General features: G+C 44.0%; 1 long non-coding RNA gene and 2 other non-coding genes across 3 annotated transcripts in view; 2 read left to right on the top strand and 1 right to left on the bottom strand.

Moving 5' to 3' along the window:
* LOC126106849 (uncharacterized) overlaps positions 1 to 23,750 on the top strand; it is a 224,555-nt gene that overhangs the window by 13,075 nt on the left and 187,730 nt on the right. The gene's annotated exons all lie outside the window — the stretch shown is intronic.
* Positions 3,026 to 3,100, bottom strand: Trnas-cga (transfer RNA serine (anticodon CGA)). Its single transcript has one exon. It is a non-coding gene; the product is annotated as a tRNA-Ser (tRNA).
* On the top strand, positions 3,324 to 3,398 carry Trnas-cga (transfer RNA serine (anticodon CGA)). The gene has a single exon. It is a non-coding gene; the product is annotated as a tRNA-Ser (tRNA).

Here is a 23,750-nt window from a genome sequence, read left to right as displayed (position 1 = left end):
ATCAGTCCCCTAGAACTCAGAACTACTTAAACCTAACTAACCTAAGGACATCACACACATCCATGCCCGAGGCAGGATTCGAACCTGCGACCGTAGTGGTCACGCGGTAACAAACTGAAGCGCCTTTAACCGCACGGCCACATCAGCTGGGGCCAGAGGTTACTTTAACGTCTGTAGACGTCTCTCCATTGGAAACAACATGCTGTGTTCCGTTTGCTAAAAACTCTTCAATCCAGCCTCAGAGGTGGCCTGATATTCCCCAGGCTCTTACTTTGTTTGTCGGGCGACAGTGCGGAACTGTATCGAACGCCTTCCGAAAGTCAAGGAAAATGGCATCTACCTGGGAGCCTGTACCTAATATTTTCTGGGTCTCATGAACAAATAAAGCGAGTTGGGTCTCACGCGATCGCTGTTTCCGGAATCCATGTTGATTCCTACCGAGTAGATTCTGGATTTCCAGAAATGACATGATACTCGAGCAAAAAACATGTTCTAAAATTCTACAACAGATCGATGTCAGAGATATAGGCCTGTAGTTTTGCGCATCTGCTCGACGACCCTTCTTGATAACTGGAACTACCTGTGCTCTTTTCCAATCATTTGGAACCTTCCGTTCCTCTAGAGACTTGCGTTATACGGCTGTTAGAAGGGGGGCAAGTTCTTTCGCGTACTCAGTGTAGAATCGGATTGGTATCCCGTCAGGTCCAGTGGACTTTCCTCTGTTGAGTGATTTCAGTTGCTTTTCTATTCCTTTGACACTTATTTCGATGTCAGCAATTTTTTCGTTCGTGCGAGGATTTAGAGAAGGAACTGCAGTGCGGTGTTTCCCTGTGAAACAGCTTTGGAAAAAGGTGTTTAGTATTTCAGCTTTACGCGTGTCATCCTCTGTTTCAGTGCCATTATCATCCCAGAGTGTCTGAATATTCTGTTTCGATCCACTTACTGATTTAACGTAAGACCAGAACTTCCTAGGATTTAGTGTCAAGTCGGTACATAGAACTTTACTTTCGAATTCACTGAACGCTTCACGCATAGCCCTCCTTAGGCTAACTTTGACATCGTTCAGCTTCTGTTTGTCTGAGAGGTTTTGACTGCGTTTAAATTTGCAGTGAAGCTCTCTTTGCTTTCGCAGTAGTTTCCTAACTTTGTTGTTGAACCACGGTGGGTACCAAATGGTGGTTTAAGTACTGTCAGCAAATGTGGTTTCCATCTTTGAACCGGCTAAGTCACTATATGTCCTCAGTGCATCATTGAGTGTGACGAATTCAACTCCCTATATCGACACGCAAGTCGCCGAAGTGGCGTGAACTCGAAAGACCCTAGCCACACGGCATTTCCAACTCCCTATACACAGATCTAAGAATGGCCTGCTCGGACAACGTCAGAAAATTTGTTGCCTTCCACTGCAGATTTTGTTATCTAATCAAACGCGTCTTATCCACCTACGCGTCTCGGTGCCAACGGATTTACCACTGAGTGGAATGTGGTTAACAGCCGATACCAACATCAGACATGTTAAGATACATTCTGTAAGCCAAGAATTGGAAATTTCTGCGGATTTCTCCTACACTCATGTAGGAAAAGCAACATTTTGGTGGTCATATTGGCAGTAGGATTGAGTTTTCTGGTCCCAGATGGTACTGGCAGTTGCTTATACAAATTTCAATTATCTTTATCAGGTGACGATTAGCACATTTGCTGCATTTGGCGTAATAACCGTATATTGCATTTGCACTGTCCCCTTTGTGTGCAGCTCAAAATTTGCGAAATAACTTCTGTTGCGTTATTAATTGCATTGTTTAGAGAGTCTAGGACTCTCTTCACTCAGCATCTGCAAGCTCCACAGTTTAGGAAAGCTTGAAGCTTTTCGAAGGCAGTCTCCGCGTAAATGAGATACCTTACCACATTGTTAGCAGGACATTCCTGATTAAATTGAGCTTCCAGAGAGCTTTGTGCTACGATATTTCGGGTGCCGTTGTGCTCCTTGTGGTGGAGCAATTTCTCAATGAAGTGCACAAGACTTTATGCTGACAACTTCTTGATGTTGCATAAGTCGAGATCTCAGAGTGAATAACTACGTTATTAAACTCGGACTTTATTTGAATCTCAGAATCAAATTATTATCCTATAACTGACGCTGGTTAGGCGAACACCCAAATATAAATATAACCAATGTATCTGCAGTTTTAATTTGTTTGTCTCATGGTGACGGTATTACGTTGCAATACAGGGGCCACTCTTTCTGATCATTAAGCTTTCACGCAGATATTGTGACCAGTTTTTTAACTGATGCATGACGAGCGTAGCACTCACTCATCTAGCCAACTATTGTAAGTAAAGTCAGGTTGCACACCACATACGACAGACAGAATCAAACGACTCTAACATTTCAAATGCTGTAAAGAATTCGTGTCCCACAGTGATTTAATAAGAAAACGTGTTGTCGGTTTGCACTGCAATAGTTTGTATATCGCTCTGAAAAAGCGTGAAATCAAAGCAAGAGAGTATTCAGGGTGGTTCGGATGCCCCTACCGCTATAGTTTTATGCAACTTGCAATGTTTTTCTGGCCTTTATAAACCACATGTGAGATTTTCATATTCTCCCGCTCTTTTCGCCCAAACTGTTACCCGACGGCAAAAATGAACCGGATCTCTTTGTAGGAAATTTAATTTCGTTACATCTTGTACTGCAGTATGTTTTTGCTAGAGGTTGTAGTTTTGGAGGTATTCAAGAGGAACGCACAAAAGTGACCTCCAGGTGCAATCCCACTCCCACAGGTCAGGATTTCTAGTACGTTGCTCATGGCGCTCCCTCCTACCAATCTACAAATCTTCCGACTGCACGAATTATTTCCCATATTCAAGCACTGTTGATCTTGATTGATCTTATTACGAAACCAGTTTAGTAGACCACTCAGAAACTGTAAAATTAACGTTTGTGGAAATTTTCCGTAACAGTTTTGAGAATTTTAACAGCACAAGGTAAGCAATTACATCGTTGAAACTCCAGGCAGATTAAAACTGTGTGCTGGGCCGAGACTCGAACTCGGGACCTTTGCCTTTCGCGGGCAAGTGCTCTACCAACTGAGCTACCCAAGCACGACTCACGCCCCGTCCTCACAGCTTTATTTCTGCCAGTACCTCGTCTCCTACCTTCCGAACTTTACAGAAGCTCTCCTGTGAACCTTGCAGAACTAGCACTCCTGAAAGAGTGCGGAGACATGCTTAACCACAGCTTGGGGGATGTTTCCAGAATGAGATAGGAGGAAGGCAGGAGACGAGGTACTGGCAGAAGTAAAGCTGTGAGGACGGGGCGTGAGTCGTGCTTGGGTAGCTCAGTTGGTAGAGCACTTGCCCACGAAAGGCAAAGGTCCCGAGTTCGAGTCTCGGCCCAGCAAACAGTTTTAGTCTGCCAGGAAGTTTCATATCAGCGCACACTCCGCTGCAGAGTGAAAATCTCATTCTGAATTACATCGTTGTATTCATCATACTTTCTGATTACGGAACTACTGTGCTTGTAAGGGGTAAGTTTGTATCGAATTGTCAACGTAATTAGTTATAGTATAACGTTTAGAGGAGTAGTTTTTCTTTCTTTACCCTCAAGAGCACGTTTAAATCAATAAAGTTAACGAAACAGATGAGTACGCTGGTGGCGTAATAGCCCAATCATAAAGACCAAAAGAGATCGCATATGGGGAGAATTCCTGTGGACGGCAATTTTTATACAGCTGTAGGAGGCAGTGCTGTCGGCCTTGACCAGCACTCGGCTGGGGCACCATCCGGGTCTGCAGAGTGCACTCGGCCCTTGGGAGGCCAACTGAGGAGCTAATTATTGAGAAGTAGCGACAATGGTCACAAAAACTGAGAACGGGCGGCAGGGCTGTGTGTAACCACATGCCTCTCCTTATCTGCATCCGGTGACGCCTTTGGGTTGAGGAGGACACGGCGGCCGGTCGGTGCTTGTTTTTTGTCGCAGGCTCTGCCACGAGAAACATACTAGAAATGCTGAGTGTTGAGGGATGAGTGTGCAGGTCTACACCACTGGCCATTAAAATTGTTACACCAAGAAGAAATGCAGATGATGAACGGGTATTCATTGGACAAATATATTATACTACAACTGACATGTGATTACATATTCACGCAATTTGGGTGCATAGATCGTGAGAAAACAGTACCCAGAACAACCACCTCTGGCCATTATAACGGTCTTGATACACCTGGGCATTGAGTCAAACAGAGATTGGATGGCGTGTACAGGTACAGCTGCCCATGCAGTTTCAACACGATACTACAGTTCATCAAGAGTAGTGACTGGCGTATTGTGACGAGCCAGTTGCTCGGCCGCCATTGACCAGACGTTTCAGTTGATGAGAGATCTGCAGAATGTGCTGGCCAGGGCAGCAGTCGAACATTTTCTGTATCCAGAAAGGCCCGAATAGGACCTGCAACATGCGGTAGTGTATTATCCCGCTGAAATGTAGGTTTTCGCAGGGATCGAATGAAGGGTAGAGCCACGGGTCGTAAGACATCTGAAATGTAACGTCCACTGTTCAAAGTGCCGTGAGTGCGAACAGAAGGTGACCGAGACGTGTAACCAATGGTACCCCATATCGTCGTGCCGGGTGATACGCCAGTATGGCGATGACGAATACACGCTTCCAATGTGCGTTCACCGCGATGGAGCCAAACACGGATGCGACTGTCATGATGCTCTAAACAGAACCTGGGTTCATCCGAAAAAATTACGTTTCGCCATTCGTGCACCCAGGTTCATCGTTGAGTACACCATCGCAGACGCTCCTGTCTGTGATGAAGCGTCAAGGGTAACCGCAGCCACTGTCTCCGAGCTGATAGTCCATGCTGCTGCAAACGTCGTCGAACTGTTCGTGTAGATGGTTGTTGTCTTGTCAACGTCCCCATCTGTTGACTCATGGATCGAGGCGTGGCTGCACGATCCGTTACAGCCATGCGGATAAGATGCCTGTCATCTCGACTGCTAGTGATACGAGGGATCCAGCACGGAGTTCCGTATTACCCTCCTGAACCCACCGATTCCATATTCTGCTAACAGTCAATGGATCTAGACCAACGCGAGCAGCAATGTCGCGATACGATAAACCGCAATCGCGATAGGCTACAATCCGACCTTTATCAAAGTCGGAAACGTGATGGTACGCATTTCTCCTCCTTACACGAGGCTTCACAACAACGTTTCACCAGGCAACGCCGGTCAACTGCTGTTTGTGTATGAGAAATCGGTTAAAAGCTTTCCCCATGTCAGCACGTTTTAGGTGTCGCCACCGGAGCAGACCTTGTGTGAATGCTCTGAAAAGCTAATCATATCCATATCACAGCAGCTTCTTCCTGTCTGTTAAATTTCGCGTCTGTAGCACGTCTGCTTCGTGGTGTAGCAATTTTAATGGCCAGTAGTCTAGCTGAGGTTGAAGGTCTATTTCGTACGTTTCTCTTGAAAAGCTCGAAAACCGTGGCCCACAGTGATAATGATTCCCAGTACAAAATTTAACTTCATTAAATCGTGTACAAAAAGTTCATACTATTTTTTTCTGTAGTACTAATAGTATCCGCGTAGCGAGCGAGAGATGCGATAATCTAGCACGTGGTTTAAGACGGCAAAATATATTATTGCGAGTTGCATAAACAGACAGCAGTAGGAGCATCTGAATCACCATACTGGGTGTCAGGATGGATGTCACATAATTTAAACCGAAAAAGTCGTATCCACATGTGTCTGATTTTTGATTGTTACATAATTGGAGTGGGTTGAACACTTCACAAACACGAGTGTGACGTACGTTACACTCTGGGGCTTGTACCCAGTCCATACGCAGCATCCGCATCCAGGTGACTCAGTAAGCAGACAACAATTTTGTGAATGGTTGGCTGTATACAGAACGACATGTACTACACATTCTTTGCAGATGAGGCTACATCTACACGCATTGGTATCGCACATGGGCGATGGAGATCCCACAAGACACAAGACTCAAGTTAGGGTCTCAGTGATTGTCTGGTGAGGTACGATTGATGATCTGTTGACAGGGCCTGTGTTCTTGTCAAATCGCATGACAGCCACAGCACATTCCCTGGTGGAAGACCTACCTGCACATTTGGAAAACGTGACGTTAGCTGTATGACGGCAAAAGTTCCTGCAGCATAATTGATTACGAACTCACTGTACCAATAACCTAGGATTTAAATGACGCATTTCCTCAACGATGGATTGGCCGTAGCGCACCCATTAACTAGTTGCCTGGTCACCCGACCTAGCCCCATTAGACTTCTGTTATGGGTCTAGTTAGAGGACCGAGAGAGATGCCGCAGAGGTTCTCACACTGCACTCGCATTCCGGAGGACGACGATTCGAACCGGCGTACGGCCACCCAGATTCAGGTTTTCTGTGATTTTCCTTAATAGCTCCAGTCAAATGCAGGAATGATTACTTTGAGAGATGACGGCCGATTTTCTTCCCCATCACTAATACAATCCGAACTTGCGCTCTATCTCTAATGACCTCCATGTCGATGGGACGTTGAACCCAGTCTTCCTCCCTTTCTTCCTTGCCTCCTAGATCAAGGAGGATATGTGTGCTGCAAGGGCGAACTTGTCGCTCTGATCACCGACGCTGTTGGTCGCACTAAAACCAGCTGAGATGACACATGCCAACGATGGAAAAACTTTTTTTTCTGAAAATATCTTATTCTTAGGTTTTTGGTTGGGAAATCCAAATTCTATGCTTAAAAAACTTGATCACCCACCATTTCTTTAAATATACAGTTAAATTGATTAAAGTATGCGATTTCTTAAAGAATTTAACAGCTTTTATACAGTTAAAATAATTTAGGAAGGAGGTCAACTGAATGTAGATGACATTGGTAGCACTGCTGAAAAACATCTGTTGATGAAAAAGGTCGATTCTATTTTCGTATTAACAGACAGTGTTTTCTTTACTGTGGACGTAACCTCAATCCTCCCTTTGCTGTACATGTGCTCAGTACAGCGTCCAATCGTGGTTTGTAAAAACTCTGCTGACTGTTTTTGTTATATTTGTGGTGAATTTGTGATTAAAAAACACCAAAGAAACATTACAGACTTTGTGAAGAAGGTTTATCTATCGTACTTTGAATCTAAACTTGATGATCAATTTAAATCTTGGGCGCTGCATAAGGTATGTTATGTGTGTGTTGAAGATCTGAGAAAATGGTCCAAAAAGCAGAAAAAAGCATTTAGATTTGATGTTTCAATTATAGCTACAATGTTAAAGAATTTTAAAACTTTAGGATGTTTAATGAGCCTGAAAGTTCACTTTTTGAACAGTCATCCTGATTAATTCCCGGATAATATGGGAGATGTTAGTGATGAGTAAGGAGAGCTTTTTCACCAGGACGTTAAAGTGCTGGAATAACTTCACCGAGAAGTTCAGCAAGCGACTTATCGTAGAAAAAGCTACACAAACAGCTTCAAAGAAAAAAGAGAAAAGAAAATACGGACCAATTCCACCTGACAAGTGAAACCTTTATTAGCACATGTCATTGTTTTAAGTAGATTGCTGTAAATACAAACCGTGCTAATGTTGTAACAAAGCGTTTCATTACTTTCCCCGTCTACCGTATAGCGTTGGAATTTTATACTATATCATAAAAAGCTTATTGCTCGAAAACTATGGATGATAAAAAAAAACTAAGGCTAGATTTGCATTCAGCTGATAAAAAATCTATAAATATCAGCTATCAAATTAAAAAAGGGTTTCAAAAAAAGTTTTCATGTGCCAGTGTAATGTACGATGTGCCACTCAACACACCCTGCAGCTCGTTGACAGTTGCATTGAGATAGGTGGGGGACTTTTTGAATACCTCCTGTAGGACGGATCGCTCATTTCTCTCACCATTATTCTGTCCACCACAGCGCCTACACAGCATTTCGGTAAGCTATACTCACACTTGTCTTCATAATCATTCATGGATTTGTGTAATCTTCAACACGCTCCATGATCGAAAACTGGACACATGTTCATAGGACTATTTCGGTTTATTTTCACTTGTCGAATCACCTCGCAGATCATATGAAATTCTTCATGAATCACCCTATATAACCGTCAATAAAACCGACAAACTGCAGGGACGGATTCTGAAGGGAAAAAAAGCCCTACAAACCCGAGTCCAAAGACGCATCGTCACCACGGTAGATGCACTGGCCAATGACGGTCCCTCTCAAAACATGCCGAGTGCTCCTTGCGTGTTTCAAGCTGTGTGGTGGACGCATCGCACTGTCAACAACAGAATGGTCCGGTATTCAGGTCGGGAACAAGCCGAGATGGCATTTGCGTACGGCCAAGTCGTAGCACAGCTATACGAAAACAAGTACCGTTACAGACACAAATCACATGACGCATGTCAAGCTCTTTCTTGGCATTTTTGTGATCATGGGTCCTTTTAGACAGACGACTGTGTAGGGAGGGGCCAGACTGTGCGCACACCAGATTTAGAGGACCGTATTCTACAGGGTAGTGAGACTAAACCTAGTACAGGCTCCATGCAAGTGGCCCGCCAACATTGTGCAAACCAAAGTGCGGTTATGTGTACCCTGCGAGACAACCGCTACTATCACCTGCAATCCCATGGAGGCCACTTTGAACATGTGTTGTGACGTAGATGTGATGTAAACACTGTAATGTGTCCTGGGACGATTTGTTGTTGTTGCAAGCACACTGTCCATTTCCGGAACCATGATCACTGAGTATTTTTCCTCCATTTCCAATCAGAAATCTGAATTGGGCAATTCATCGGTTTCATTAACGTTCACCGTGTATAATGTGTGTGTGTGTGTGTGTGTGTGTGTGTGTGTGTGTGTATGTGTATGTGTATGTGTAATCAGTACACTGCTGACCTTCGTATGGGTATACAGGGCGAATCACCTAAAACTTGCAACACAAATATTGTGGGAATGAAAAGTGATATTGATGTGCGGTTTTCACAGAATGGATTGGTTCAAAATTCAAATGTGTGTGAAATCTTATGGGACTTAACTGCTAAGGTCATCAGTCCCTAAGCTTACACACTACTTAACCTAAATTATCCTAAGGACAAACACGCACACCCATGCCCGAGGGAGGACTCGAACCTCCGCACAGTCCGTGACTGCAGCGCCTCAGACCGCTCGGCTAATCACGCGCGGCAATGGATTGGTAATCAGGGGCTCATATTGATAGCCAATCAACAAATCGTAGTAATACGTAAAGCGTATTTTTTGTGCAAACGTACACATTCTTGAATGGAACAAAGCCTATTGACATGACAAACTAAAAGTAGGGTAAATTAGAACGTTATTGGTGCTTTTTGCAAGATTGTAGTGCGAGTAGTTTACCATACACCGTATTTTGAAACGTTCTGACACTGACACTTTTGCAAATATATGTGATAGCACGCACTGAAGACTAACACAAGTGGATGCGCCAGTTTTATGTGGATTCTGACCAGTAACGAGACAACTAACTATCAAAGATTGTGTTCAAAATGACCACCGACAGCAGCAATACATGCTTCCAATCTAGTATGGAACGACTGTTGCACACATGTTAGCGTTTCAGCGGCGATGTCCGAGCAAGTTGCAGCAATACGTCTTAGCATATCATTGGGTGAATTTGGTATGTCCTTGCAGAAAGTGGCTTCCTGCTTTCCCCACAGCAAGAAGTCTACAGGCGTCAAATATGGGGAATGGGCCGGCGGAGGTTCAGGTCTGCTGCGTCCATTCCAAAGATTTGGAAATCAATTTGTGAAGACACGCTGTAGTACTTCGTGGACTATAGGCCATCATGTTGGTACCACAGATTCATCGTAGTTTGTAGAGAACGTTTTCTAGCATTCGCGGAAGATGGTCTTTTAGGAGGCTGCAACACTTGTGCATGTTCAGCGTGCCGTCAATGAAGGACAGTTCTTAAGCTCCATGGACGCTGACGTTCCACCTGATGAGGCTAATGGGGATTTTCAACAGACCAGTAGTGTATGTTTCCGTGGTTTACCTGGCCACGATTGGCAAATGGGGATTTATCACTAAAAAAGAAACATGATACATTGGCATATCCTATCTTGCTGTCCGTCTACAAAAGTTCACGCGATTCTTCGTTTCCATGCAGCTCTTCGTGGTGAACTTTTGTAGATGGGCATTAAGATAGGATATTCCACATCTCTCTTGATGGAGAGAGAACATTAATTTTCCTCTCTTCTGTCATCACTTGTTTTCTTTTGTTACCTTGTCTATGTGTTACAGTACCACTTTCACGCAAGTGTTTGAAGACGTTGACAAAATAGTGGCGAGACGATTGACGTTCATTGGGATATCTTGCTGCAAACACCGTACAAGAACGAACTGCAATATTCCTACAGTCTCCATACACTATCATCATTAAATCCCATCGTCCACTCGCGACCTACTGCTTGGACTGTTACACACTAACAACTAGCAAGTCGTGATGCACGCAAGAAGCACACAAGCTAACTGTAAGCAAACATATCATGCCTATAGCAACTACGCAGGTCGAGTGGCACAAACAAGTGTCAGTGTGAAAACATTTCAAATACGATGTCTCGTAAACTAATGGCACTAGAATCCTGCAACAAAAACCAGTGACATTCTAATTTGTCCTTTCTTTAGTTTATGTCAAGAGGCATTGTTCCATTTAAAATGTGTATGTTTGCACAAAAAATACAGTTTCTAATTATTATTACAATATTTTGATTGGCTAACAGTAGGAGCCCCTGCGAAGTCATTCTGCGAGAAATGCATATCAATAGCTCTCTCCATTTCCGCAGTATTGGCGGTGCAAGTTTTGGGTTATTAACCCTGTATTGTTATAGAGATTGTTCTTTGGGACGATATGGAACAAAAAAGGTCAGATGAACTTATGTCCGGAAATGCTTGGTTTCGGTGCTAGAGACCATTTATTTGGTTATACTTTGTTACAGACACTGCAGTCTAATACGCGCTGTACCATAGAGTCACACTTAGAGTGTGCATCCCCCCGTCGGAGGTTCATCCCGCGTCCGGACATCCTGATTTTGATTTTCCGTGATTTTCCCAAGTCGCTCCAGGCAGATGACAGGATGGTTCCTCTGAAAGGGCACGGCCGGCTTCCTTCCCCGTCCTTCCTTAATCCGATGAGACCGATCACCTCGCTGTCTGGTCTCCTTCCCCAAAAAGAACAACAACAACCTGCCGGAGGTTCGAGTCCTCCCTCGGGCACGGGTGTGTGTGTGTGTTGTCCTTAGCTTACAAGGGGAGGCCACAACGTTTGGAAGGGGATTTATTGTATAATTCCTAAACTCGTAGTACTCCATGAGGACAACAAAATGTGTAAGCAGTAGCGTGTACTTCTCAAGCGTTATTGAGAGAACAGCAAGATAATTTCAATCGTCAAATATATAAGTGTACGTGGCCATTTTTACCACGAAGCGGCAGCAGCCGAGTGGTTAGCTATCAAACCACTGGATCGCTGGATCGAGTCCCGTTCGTCAGTTTTTTTTTATTTTCAACACAGTCATTTTCTTTACTATTTACATTACAATTGATATAATGGGAAAAGTACGTGTAATCGGATGAAATTTTGTTAAATTTACAATGTTACTTGACAGTCTACAAATTTTTATTATCACAAATAATATAATATTCAAAACTATCGGCTAGTAAACAACCAAACGCATAAAGTGATACTGAAAATGTATGCTTGTCCGTGTCTTCAAAATTGTTCGTATTTAATCGAAAGAGAACGAGAAATAACTTCTCGTGAAGACTCGATACTGCATGACCAATTATCAGCTCCGATGTTTAAGGAAATACTGCGTTATGCATGGTTTGCTTCCAATTATCGGCTGAAATAGAGGTTTTTGAAAATGTTAACGAGGTTTGTTTTCCCACGGAAAACCTCAAAAGACATTGCGTATCCGGAAACATAGCATTTATTCAATGCATGTGGTGCCGTTTAAGTTTATGTTTTCCTTGTTTTTACGGAAAATACCATCCTGCAGCTAGTACTCGTAGTGTCGAAAGCGACGATTAATTGTGCATCTTTCGAAAGACGTTTGTGCCGGTCAAGACTTGGAGGTAACAAGTCGTTTCAGGCTCCTTCCAGATGTAAGATTTCTCAAATCACGGACAGGCATACATCTTCAGTATCGCTTTATGCACTTGGTCGTTTACTAGTCGATAGTTATGAATATTATATTATTTGTGATAATAAAAATTTGTAAACTGCTAAGTAACATTGTACATTTAATAAAAGTCCATCCGATTACACGTATTTTTCCCATTATATCAATTGTAATGTAAATAGTAAAGAAAATGACTGAAAAAAAACTGACGAACGGGACTCGATCCAGCGATCCAGTGGCTTGATTGCTAACCACTCAGCTGCCGCCGCTTCGTAGTAAAAGTGGCCACGCACAGGTATATATTTGACGACCGAAATTATCTTGCTATATTCTCAATAACGCTTGAGAAGTACGCGCTACTGCTTACACATTTTGTTGTCCTCGTGGAGTACTACGAGTGTAGGAAGTTTACAGTAAATCCGCGTTCCAAACGTTGTGGCCGCCCCTTGTTACATTAAGTAGTGTGTAAGCCTAGGGGCCGATGACCTCAGCAGTTCGTATAGGAGCTTACCACAGATTTTAAATTTACAACATGCACGGTTTCCTCCAAGAGGGTGGCTCTGTTCCTCATACGCCATGCCCTACCACCCTCTTCTGCCATTGTAACTGGTAATGTTGTGAACGAGTCACTTCTCTTGCTGATTCACCTTGTAGTGGATGTGATACACCATTGTACGCAGTGGTTTCGTGTTCGAATCCAGAGCTCGCTGACATGGTGTTTACTCACGGAGAGGTAAATGACAACGGCATGGTTGTATCAGGGGACCTATACCCGCCGACAACAACCACAGAATTCAATGTTTGCTACAGTGTTTCGCCGTTCGTTTGAGGCGTGGCCGTTTCAAGAAGCAGGAAATCATGAAGAACGTGCCAGAAATGTTCGGACACCAGACTTGGAGTAAAATATGATTAACGCTGAGGAAGACGACCACTGTCTCAGTACCAGGCAGTTGCCCCGCCAGTACAGGGTAAGCCAGACGACCGTGTGGAACATTCATTCTCCATGACAATTGTTTCTGCCCATATCACTTATAGCGTGTGCTGGGCTTACTAGCGACAGACTCTCCACATGGGGAACAGTTCTGTCACTGGTTTATTCACCAGGCAACCACGATTCCGGGATTTGTGTCATCCATGCTGTTGACAAATGAGGCCACCTTTACGCGGAGTGGTATCTTCAACTTCCATAACAGTCTTCTGTGGGATAGGATGCGGAACCTCCATGGTATATTGACAGCGAATCATCAGCATCGGTGCAGCCGGAATGTGTGCGCCAGCCGGCCGGAGTGGCCGAACGGTTCTAGGCGCTACAGTGTAACCGCGCGACCGCTGCGGTCGCAGGTTCGAATCCTGCCTCTGGCATGGATGTGTGTGATGTCCTTAGGTTAGTTAGGTTTAAGTAGCTCGAAGTTATAGGGGACTGATGACCTGAGAAGTTAAGTCCCACAGTGCTCAGAGCCATTTGAACCATTTTGTGTGTGTGTGTGTGTGTGTGTGTGTGTGTGTGTGTCAGGATAATTGGCGACCGTATTTTGGGACCAGTCTTCCTCCCACGTCGCCTAACACGCCGGAACTATCGGCGTTTCTTGCAGGTCACTTTGCCTTCCCTGCTGGAAGTAGTTCGAATGACGTGGCTGTTAGATGGTGGAGCTCCAGCCCACTTCGCCCTTAACGTGCGGACGCATCTCAATCGTGTCTTACCTGGTCGATGGGTGGGACGAGGGGGTCTTGTTGCTCGTTCACCTGATCTCAGCTGGTGCGATTTCTGGTTAAGGAGCAATCTCGAAAGTATCGTATATGCAGTGCCCATTCCAGATGTGGAGACACTGAAGCAGCATATTTATGACGCCTTGGACAATGTTCGTATCCAGCCTGGCTGATGTGAACGTGTGAGACAGAACATGATACGGCTCGTACCCGCATGCGTTGAGGCACATGGAAACCGTATTCTACACATGCTGTAACTGTGGCTGCATGGTACAGAGCGCATTAGAGCGCAGTCTTTGTAACAATGTATGGTCTCTAGCACGGGAACCATGCATGTCCGGACATACGTTTATTAGACCTTTTTTGTCCCGTATCCTGTCATCGATCAGTCCCTAGATAATGCACACGATGGAAAAAAATCACCGTGTATAATAATCGCCGTGCTCTACAGTTGAGTAGCTCGAACGTCGTGATTCTCACTTATACTTGGAAACTCGCGTACTCACACTGCTTTCTGCGCTGGTAGAGTCCAATTGCATCTGACAACACTCAAGCTGTGAGTTCACTGCTGTAAATGGCCAGTGTGACCGAGACTTGCGAGGCGAGTCTCCGAGTGCATGGAAGAAGCAGCTTCGAGTTCGGTGATGACGTCAGAAGACCTGCTGGCGAGTTTAAAGCGAGTATAAGGAGCTCCCCCCCCCCCCCCCCCCCATGAACCATGGACCTTGCGGACCTTGCCGTTGGTGGGGAGGCTCGCGTGCCTCAACGACACAGATAGCCGTACCGTAACCACAAGGGAGGGGTATCTGTTGAGAGGCCAGACAAACGTGTGGTTCCTGAAGAGGGGCAGCAGCCTTTTCAGTAGTTGCAGGGGTAACAGTCAGCATGAATGACTGATCTGGCCCTGTAACACTAACCAAAACCTTTTCAGTAGTTGCAGGGGTAACAGTCAGCATGAATGACTGATCTGGCCCTGTAACACTAACCAAAACGGACTTGCTGTTGTGGTACTGCGAACGGCTGAAAGCAAGGGGAAACTACAGCCGTAATTCTTCCCGCGGGCATACAGTTTTACTGTACGATTAAATTATGATGGCGTCCTCTTCGGTAAAATATTCCGGAGGTAAAATAGTCCCATATTCGGATCTCCGGGCGGGGACTACTCAAGAGGACGTCGTTATCAGGAGAAAGAAAACTGGCGTTCTTTGGATCGGAGCGTGGAATGTCAGATCCCTTAATCGGGCAGGTAGGTTAGAAAATTTAAAATGGGAAATGGATAGGTTAAAGTTAGATATAGTGGGAATTAGTGAAGTTCGGTGACAAGAGGAACAAGACTTTTGGTCAGGTGAATACAGGGTTATAAATACAAAATCAAATAGGAGTAATGCAGGAGTAGGTTTAATAACGAATAAAAAAATAGGAGTGCTGGTAAGCTACTACAAACAGCATAGTGAACGCATTATTGTGGCCAAAATAGACACGAAGCCCATGCCTACTACAGTAGTACAAGTTTATATGCCAACTAGCTCTGCAGGTGATGAAGAAATTGATGAAATGTATGATGAGATAAAAGAAATTATTCAGGTAGTGAAAGGAGACGAAAATTTAATAGTCATGGGTGACTGGAATTCGAGTGTAGGAAAAGGAAGAGAAGGAAACGTAGTAGGTGAATATGGATTGGGGCTAAGAAATGAACGAGGAAGCCGCCTGGTAGAATTTTGCACAGAGCATAACTTAATCATAGCTAACACTTGGTTCAAGAATCATGAAAGAAGGTTGTATACATGGAAGAACCCTAGAGATACTGGAAGGATTCAGATAGATTATATAATGGTAAGACAAGGATTTAGGAACCAGGTTTTAAACAGTAAGACATTTCCAGGGGCAAATGTGGACTCCGACCACAATCTATTGGTTATGAACTGTAGATTAAAACTGAAGAAACTGCAAAAAGGTGAGAATTTAAGGAGATGGGACCTGGATAAACTAACCATAGGTAATACAGAGTTTAAGGGAGAGCATAACGGAACAATTGACAGGAATGGGGGAAAGAAATACAGTAGTAGAAGAATGGGTAGCTTTGTGGAATGAAATAGTGAAGGCAGCAATGGATCAAGTAGGTAAAAAGACGACGGCTAATAGAAATCCAGGGTTACAGAAGAGATACTGAATTTAACTGATGCAAGGAGAAAATATATAAATGCAGTAAATGAAGCAGGCAAAAAGGAATACAAACGTCTCAAAAATGAGATCGACAGGAAGTACAAAATGGCTAAGCAGGGATGGCTAGAGGTCAAATGTAAGGATGTAGAGGCTTATCTCACGAGGAGTAAGATAGATACTGCCTACAGGAAAATTAAAGAGACCTTTGGAGAAAAGAGAGCCATGTGTGTGAATATCAAGAGCTCAGATGGAAAACCAGTACTAAGCAAAGAAGGGAAAGCAGAAAGGTGGAAGGAGTATATAGAGGGTCTATACAAGGGCGATGTACTTGAGGACAATGTTATGGTAATGGTAGAGGGTATAGATAAAGATGAAATGGGAGATAAGATACTGCGGGAAGAGTTTGACAGAGCACTGAAAGACCTGAGTCAAAACAAGGCCCTGGGAGTAGACAACATTCCATTAGAACTACTGACAGTCTTGGGAGAGCCAGTCCTGACAAAACTCTACCATCTGATGAGCAAGATATATGAGACAGGCAAAATACCCTCAGACTTCAAGAAGAATATAATAATTCCAAACCCAAAGAAAGCAGGTGATGAGAAATGTGAAAATTACCGAACTATCAGTTTAATAAGTCACGGCTGCAAAATGCTAACACGAATTCTTTACAGACGAATGGAAAAACTGGTAGAAACCGACCTCGGGGAAGATCAGTTTGGATCCCGTAGAAATATTGGAAGACGTGAGGCAATACTGACCTTAAGACTTATCTTAGAAAAAATATTAAAGAAAGGCAAACCTAGGTCTCTAGCATTTGTGGATTTATAGAAAGCTTTTAACAACCTTGTCTGGAATACTCTCTTTCAAATTCTAAAGGTGGCAGGGGTAAAATACAGGGAGCGAAGGGCTATTTACAATTTGTACAAAAAACCATATGGCAGTTATAAGAGTCGAGGGGTATGAAAGGGAAGTAGTGGTTGGGAAGGGAGTGAGACAGGGTTGTAGCCTCTCCTCGATGTTATTCAATCTGTATATTGAGCAAACAGTAAAGAAAACAAAAGAAAAATTCGGAGTAGGTATTAAAATCCATGGAGAAGAAATAAAATCTTTAAGGTTCGCCGATGACATTGTCATTCTGTCAGAGACAGAAAAGGACTTGGAAGAGCAGTTGAACGGAATGGACAGTGTCTTGAAAGAAGGATAAAAGATGAACATCAACAAAAGCAAAACGAGGATAATGGAATGTAGTCGAATTAATTCGGGTGATGCTGAGGGAATTAGATTAGGAAATGAGACACTTAAAGTAGTAGATGAGTTTTGCTATTTGGGGAGCGAAATCACTGATGATAGTCGAGGGTATAAAACGTAGACTGGCAATGGCAAGGAAAGCGTTTCTGAAAAAGAGAAATTTGTTAACATAGAGTATAGATTTAAGTGTCAGGAAGTCGTTTCTGAAAGTATTTGTATGGAGTGTAGCCATGTATGGAAGCGAAACATGGACGATAAATAGTTTAGACAAGAAAAGAATAGAAGCTTTCGAAATGTGGTGCTACAATAGAATGCCGAAGATTAGATGGGTATATCACATAACTAGTGAGGAGGTATTGAATAGACTTGGGGAGAAGAGGAGTTTGTGGCACAACTTGACTAGGAGAAGGGATCGGTTGGTAGGACATGTTCTGAGGCATCAAGGGGTCACCAATTTAGTATTGGGGGGCAGCGTGGAGGGTAAAAATCGTAGAGGGAGACCAAGAGATGAATACACTAAGCAGATTCAGAAGGATGTAGGCTGCAGTTGGCACTGGGAGATGAAGAAGCTTGCACAGGATAGAGTAGCATGGAGAGCTGCATCAAACCAGTCTCAGGACTGAAGACCACAACAACAACAACAACAACAACAAGGAGCTCATTTGTGATCATTAGTGAGGACACACGCCCAATAATTTGTTTTCGTTTGTTCTCATTTCAGTTTAAGTTAGTTTGGGGGTAGGTAAGAGAACAGACATGCAACAACATGAGAGCAAAACGTGCGTTAAACACTTTGCTAACAGAGAGGGAGCTTTGGCGAGAGAAAGTGTGCGGCCATTAAAACGTGATCGGCCTGGAGTAGAACTCGGGGCAGTTGCCGTAACGATGACGCATGGCACTGGGTTTCATTAAAAAAATTGCAGAGCGGCGAAAACGCAGCGCATTTATCTGTACACTGCGGCAGGTTTCGCGAGCCATTGGCCGATGGTGTCGCTGTTGGAAGTACCAAACGTGGGTACTGTGCTCTACCACAGGGTTATAATAAACCAAGCGAAGTGTCAAATCATCGGGGCAACACGTGTGTGCCACCTCAATACTGAAGAAACTGTGCCTTAGCAGTGTGATGGAAACTATTTTCTATTTGATTTATCTGTAACGGAAAGCGATCCGGTTCGCTTCATCGATTTTCCGTAAGTTTTCTGAATAGGAAAAGTGTGTGCATTTAATCATCTTATTTGACTAGCATCTAACTTGCTTAAAGTATCAAAGTATATTTATATAAATTACGTTTGGTGCTTTGATATATAACTCCTGGAGTGTCCATTAATATACATATATACAGGGTGTTACAAAAAGGTACCGCCAAACTTTCAGGAAACATTCCTCACACACAAATAAACAAAAGATGTTATGTGGACATGTGTCCGGAAACGCTTAATTTCCATGTTAGAGCTCATTTTAGTTTCGTCAGTATGTACTGTACTTCCTCGATTCACCGCCAGTTGGCCCAATTGAAGGAAGGTAATGTTGACTTCGGTGCTTGTGTTGACATGCGACTCATTGCTCTACAGTACTAGAATCAAGCACATCAGTACGTAGCATCAACAGCTTAGTGTTCATCACGAACGTGGTTTTGCAGTCAGTGCAATGTTTACAAATGCGGAGTTGGCAGGTGCCCATTTGATGTATGGATTAGCACGGGGCAATAGCCGTGGCGCGGTAAGTTTGTATCAAGACAGATTTCCAGAACGAAGGTGTCCCGACGGGAAGAGGCCACCTGCAATGGACGAGGCAATTCTTCCTGCAGTTGACAATCCTAATGTCAGCGTCAGAAAAGTTGCTGCTGTACAAGGTAACGCTGACCACGTCAATGTATGGAGAGTGCTACGGGAGAACCAGTACAGCATGTGCAGGCACTATCAGCAGCTGATTGGCCTTCACGGGTACACTTCTGCGAATGGCTCATCCAACAATGTGTCAATCCTCATTTCAGTGCAAATGTTCTCTTTACGGATGAGGCTTCATTCCAACGTGATCAAATTGTAAATTTTCACAATCAACATGAGTGGGCTGACGAGAATCCGCACGCAATTGTGCAATCACGTCATCAACACAGATTTTCTGTGAACGTTTGGGCAGGCATTGTTGGTGATGTCTTGATTGGGCCCCATGTTCTTCCACCTACGCTCAGTGGAGCACGTTATCATGATTTCGTACGGGATACTCTACCTGTGCTGCTAGAACATGTGCCTTTACAAGTACGACACAACATGTGGTTCATGCACGATGGAGCTCCTGCACATTTCAGTCGAAGTGTTCGTACGCTTCTCAACAACAGATTCGGTGACCGATGGATTGGTACAGGTGGACCAATTCTATAGCCTCCACGCTCTCCTGACCTCAACCCTCTTGACTTTCATTTATGGGGGCATTTGAAAGCTCTTGTGTACGCAAACCCGGTACCAAATGTAGAGACTCTTCGTGCTCGTATTGTGGACGGCTGTGATACAATACGCCATTCTCCAGGGCTGCATCAGCGCATCAGGGATTCCATGCGACGGAGGGTGGATGCATGTATCCTCGCTAACGGAGGACATTTTGAACATTTCCTGTAACAACGTGTTTGAAGTCACGCTGGTACGTTCTGTTGCTGTGTGTTTCCATTACCTTTTTGTAACACCCTATATATATTAAACTTCAATGTGTTCTCCATTGGTAGCTCGGAGAATGTAGAGGCGGTATTCCAGTTCCAGCCAGGTGTTTCGTAACATGTGTTCTGTCACAGTACTCACAGCAGCTTGTATCCTAGTCTTCAGTCCGTCGACGTCAGCAACTGGTGTGACGAAGACTCTGTCCTTGATATAGCCCCAGAAAAAAATAGCCAAGGGCCTTAATGTCTGGTGAAAGGAGTAATGTCCGGACGGGTGGATTGGAAGGAACGGTCCACCACCCTGGCCACCCCGCTATGTAACGGCATCAAATGCAGAATATTATGTCAAACAGTTATTCTGTTATAAATTTTATTAATCAGGGCAAAATTTTGTGCTCACCCTGTACATATATGGGCCACTCCATCGGATGACTGACCACCACACTTGTGTTAATAACAAAAGTAGTGCTGTTGATGGTCACACAGCGATTGAAATCGATTTGCAAAAGGAGTAAAGAGATCTTCTTCAACGGACAATGCTGACCCTCCTTTTGTTTTTAATGCAAATAACTTTTCTAGTTGCCCAGCATACGAGTGCGCTTCCCTTGCACGAAGTAAAGTTCTTTGAAATTTACTCCGGTACACTGGAATGTTTGCCTTTGCCCTTTATTGATAAAACTGGAGCCTTCTAGAACTGACTGGTAATTCATTTGAAGTGAGTCGAATTCGTAATTTGAATACTGAATTGCCTATTGGTTTTCCGGCCGATATTTCCGTTTTTACGATGCTTAGAAGCTTCTATGCTTGCATGTCTGAAGGACATTGTAATGTGGAGATACAGACACTATTTAAACACAGACATTGTAACAATCAGTTCAAAATCAACACTGGCTTAGGGACATGCATAGACAACGACCTTTGCGTGCTGCTGTGTAGTGCAGCCTTTTCAAGTATTGATCGTTGTTCTGTGTCTTATTGACAGGCCTCTAAATATCGTCAAATGTCTACAGTATTTTAACAGATACACTGCCGCAGTTATTGGAATACCTACAACTGAACACAAGGCAATCCACGTATTATCAACATGACGGATGTCCAGCAATTTCTGCACCGATAACTGCAGACCTTAACAGAACATTTGGAGATCGATGGCTCGGTATGAAAGTTAGTGGCAGATTAAATCTGTATGTCCGACCGAGACTCGAACTCGGGACCTTTGCCTTTCGCGGGCAAGTGCTCTACCATCTGAGCTACCGAAGCACGACTGACGCCCGGTCCTCACAGCTTCACTTCTGCCAGTATCTCGTCTCCTACCTTCCGAGCTGTGAGGACCGGGCGTGAGTCGTGCTTCGGTAGCTCAGATGGTAGAGCACTTGCCCACGAAAGGCAATGGTCCCGAGTTCGAGTCTCGGTCGGGCACACAGTTTTAATCTGCCCGGAAGTTTCATATCAGCGCACACTCCGCTGCAGAGTGAAAATCTCATTCTGATGGATCGGTAGTTCGGGAAACAAAAAATGTGCTGCCTGCTAGCTGGAGTTACCACCTCTGCACTTTTGGCTGTGCGGAAAATGAAAGCCGGAGTCTACAAAGAAACACTGACAACTTCGAGGATATGAAAAACCGTAAACAGCGGCCATTACTGTGAAAGTGCAGATTAAATTGAGGGTGCAGTTTTGTCTGTTTGGAAATACGGCACGACATGTGTCACTGCTCAAACACTATGAGCAGTTAATACGACAGTAATGAGAATAAACATACGAACTGTGCGTGAGTTACTTGCCTGCTTACAACTGGATCTGGGGGACAGACTTTTATGGAGCCTATTCTTCTGATAGCGCTACAGTAGTCTGATAACTTGTGACCCTGTTAGTATATGATCAGGTTCCACACTTATCATGTCGTTGACGTCCTTTTCGAAAGCTCAAATGCCACATGGAATGTACAAGTATATTGACGATTCTCCTGATAGCGGTACAGTAGTTTGATAAATCGTGACCCTGTTAGTATACGATCAGGTTCGACACTTATCATGTCGTTGACGTCCTTTTCGAAGGCTCAAATGCCACAGGGAATGTACGAGTATATAGACGAGTTTTAAAAAAATGAGGCTAGTTTAGCAATTCAGCAGGTTTAAATGTTTAGGAATACTTGCATACATCAGAAAATTCGCCACAATATCAACAGAAGTTTAGCAGCACCACTGTATACTTAACTTATTCTGGATGCAGTTGGAGTCGCCTGTTCACTGTTTCATCCTGTATTTTGTGATTATCACTACCGATGTAAAAATACCGTTTTCTGAGATCAACATTATGATGTTAAATACATGTTCACCTTTTCATACACAGCCGATGTATGAGGTGAACTCACGCAGGTATATCGGTGAGATGTATCTCATACATACTGGTCATGGAGTCCCTCAGCATCTTTCAAAACCTTCATAGTCACATGTTAAGTGCCGATGAGTATGAGACTTCTCCTCACGTCGCCGACATACTGGCCAGCGATGGCCAGCCATGGTAGTGCTGAATCGCGGTTCATCACAATGTCAGTCTCTGACCATTGGGTTGGGATGACACACCGTGTAGCAAGAAGTCCATTGCTTGATCTCATATTACAAGCATAGGTATGAAGGGGTTACATGCTTGGGTATGGTAGCATCTTTTACAAATGACCAGTGTGATGTGTAGTATCACATATCGATACCACCCCACAGCATATCATGGTTGGTAACACAATGACGGGTTTCCAGCTGACACCAAGAGTGGTCACCCAAGATCTAGTGGAACCAATGCTGCATGCCCGCTGAGCCACGCAACCAGTCAGTGGCTCTGTACCATGAGCGCCCTCTGCTGCCATGATATAGGGCGGCCAGTGGCAGCTGCTCTGTTCACTCACACTTGGAGCCACTTTGCCATGGGACGCTAAGCAGAAGCCACCTAGTTGTGCTCTTTTTTTTTTTTTTTTTTTTTTTTTTGTCATCAGTCTACTGACTGGTTTGATGCGGCCCGCCACGAATTCCTTTCCTGTGCTAACCTCTTCATCTCAGAGAAGCACTTGCAACCTACGTCCTCAATTATTTGCTTGACGTATTCCAATCTCTGTCTTCCTCTACAGTTTTTGGCCTCTACGGCTCCCTCTAGTACCATGGAAGTCATTCCCTCGTGTCTTAGCAAATGTCCTATCATCCTGTCCCTTCTCCTTATCAGTGTTTTCCACATATACCTTTCCTCTCCGATTCTGCGTAGAACCTCCTCATTCCTTACCTTATCAGTCCACCTAATTTTCAACATTCGTCTATAGCACCACATCTCAAATGCTTCGATTCTCTTCTGTTCCGGTTTTCCCACAGTCCATATTTCACTACCATACAACGCTGTACTCCAGACGTAGATCCTCAGAAATTTCTTCCTCAAATTGACGCCGGTATTTGATAGTAGTAGACTTCTCTTGGCCAGAAATGCCTTTTTTGCCATAGCGAGTCTGCTTTTGATGTCCTCCTTGCTCCGTCCGTCATTGGTTATTTTACTGCCTAGGTAGCAGAATTCCTTAACTTGATTGACTTCGTGACCATCAATCCTGATGTTAAGTTTCTCGCTGTTCTCATTTCTACTACTTCTCATTACCTTCGTCTTTCTCCGATTTACTCTCAAACCGTACTGTGTACTCATTAGACTGTTCATTCCGTTCAGCAGATCATTTAATTCTTCTTCACTTTCACTCAGGATAGCTATGTCATCACCTTGTATTTTAATTCTGCTCCTGAACCTTTCTTTTATTTCCATCATTGCTTCCTCGATGTACAGATTGAAGA

This window comes from Schistocerca cancellata, chromosome 10 (genome assembly GCF_023864275.1).
Source record: "Schistocerca cancellata isolate TAMUIC-IGC-003103 chromosome 10, iqSchCanc2.1, whole genome shotgun sequence".
Lineage (NCBI taxonomy): Eukaryota > Metazoa > Arthropoda > Insecta > Orthoptera > Acrididae > Schistocerca > Schistocerca cancellata.
The sequence above is the reverse complement of the archived record's forward strand: the minus strand, read 5'-3'. Positions and strand labels throughout refer to the sequence as shown.